Raw genomic sequence first — 2018 nt, forward strand, 5'->3', positions numbered from 1 at the left:
AACTGTACATTTACACAGAATTGTCTTTGCATGAAGCCCAAAAGGGAACAGCATAAAAATGAGTGTTTCTGTAGCCCCTTTATTTTTGCTGATCAACAGTTTGTTAGAAAAGCAACTGCAGGTTTGTTACCTAAGGTCTGAGACAGTAGAAGAGTCAAAGGCGCCATGAGTTCACCTCTAAACAATTTTATGCTTGCACGTCAGCCAGGTCTGGAGGAAGAGGGGTCTTAGGATGCTTGCTCTCAAAGTGCTGCTTGAAGGTCTTAGGGCCTGGCATTTGTGTCCTGCAGACAGTGCAGGTGTATATTAAGGCAGCTTTGGCAGCAGCCTTTTGCTCATGCCCTTGTTTCTTCTTTTGTCCACCTTGCTTTTTGGCATTTTTCTGCTGAGACTGAATCTTCTGCTGCCCACGAGCCATATCCGGGCCGGGACGGTCTTGCGCCGGGGAGGCCGCGCAGCGCGAGAGCCTGGAGCTCGTGGAGGAAGGGAGGGGTGTGCACCCAGCACTGCTTCGGCCTCCTTCACCCGTAGAGCAGGGGAAAGGGGACCACTGGGAGCACGACAGCCCACGCCTCGCACACCCGCTGCCACCGCTGCGCGCGCCCGCCACCACCTGAGCCTCGGGCTGGCCGCCCTGCCTCGTGCGCGAGCACGCCGCGCCACCCCCTTCTTTTTGAACAATCATCTACCTGAGAGACAGCACGGCAGCAACTGGCATGTCATGACAAGCAGCCCACATTCAGAAGATCACAATGACAGGCTCTCCAAGCATGAAACTACTATTACAGATTACCATCTTCAGTGCAGTTGCTTAGTTCACAGGTGTCAGTATATACAGTTAGGGTGAGAATCTTTCCAATTAACTGCAAGATTCAAAAATCTTCTGAAGATTCTCAGGATCATTGCCTTACCCATCTTCTACATATAACAGTATGGCTTGCCCCTGTCATGTTTCCTAGCTCTTCTCCTTGTTCTCTTTTCATTGTTTAGTCTTCAAGTTCTTGCTTTTCTTTTAGTTGTATTATACCTTTCTATTTGTATTTCTTCTTTTGAGTTCTTATATTAGGGAAACTATACGATATTTACACATGTGTCTGGTTTATTTCACTTATGAGTATATCTTCAAGTGACATCTACTTCAATATAAAAACTTCGAGTTTATCATTCTTCATAGCTGAATAATACTCCATTGTATAAAAATACCACAACTATTTCATTCATTCCTCAGGTGATAGGCATCTTGGTTCTTTCTAAGATTTGGCTATCACAAATTATGCTGCTATAAACATAGGCACACATATATCACTATGATAGGATGTTTTCAGATCCTCTGGGAAAATTCCTAGTAGAGGAATAGCTGGATTAAATGGGATTTCCAGTCCAAGTTTTCTAAGGAGTTGCCACACTGATTTCCATAATGGTTGGACCAGTCTGCATTCCTACCAGCAGGGGAGAAGGGTTCCTTTTTCCCCACAGCCTGTCCAACATTTATTGTTGGTTGATTTCTTTATGATGACCATTTTTTATGGGGTGATATGATATCTTAATCAGACAGCTAGTGATGTGCAGCATTTTTTCTTATATTTATTCGCTTCTTTAATTTCATCCTCTGAAAAGTGTGTGTTCATCTCAGATGTCCATTTTTGGACGGGGTCATTAAATTTTAGGGCCCTAGTGTTTTTTACTTCTTTATAAATTCTAGAGAACAGACCTTTGTCTGAGTACTTAATTGTCATGATTTTTTCCAAATTTGTGGGTTGTCTGTTCACTTTGTTGGTAATTTCTTTTGATGTGCAAAAACTTCTCAGTAAGAGCAGGTCCCAGTTGTTAATTCTTTAAAGTGTTTCCCATGTGATTTGATTTTTGTTCATAAACTCTTTGCCTACCTCTATATCTTCAAGATACCTCCTACTTTCTCTTCCAGGAGATTTAGTGTCTCTGCTTTAATGTTTAGATCTTTAATCCATTTTGAGTTTAGCTTAGTGCATGGTGATAGACCTGGGTCAAGTTTTAGTTTT

The 2018-nt window shown here is 42.7% G+C and overlaps 1 pseudogene; it reads right to left on the minus strand.

Moving 5' to 3' along the window:
- Positions 1-173: 173 nt before the first annotated feature.
- LOC101574707 lies at positions 174-426 on the minus strand (annotated as a pseudogene).
- Between the last annotated feature and the right edge of the window lie 1592 nt (positions 427-2018).

The sequence above is a fragment of the Octodon degus genome, unplaced genomic scaffold (assembly GCF_000260255.1).
Source record: "Octodon degus isolate 3935 unplaced genomic scaffold, OctDeg1.0 scaffold00135, whole genome shotgun sequence".
Lineage (NCBI taxonomy): Eukaryota > Metazoa > Chordata > Mammalia > Rodentia > Octodontidae > Octodon > Octodon degus.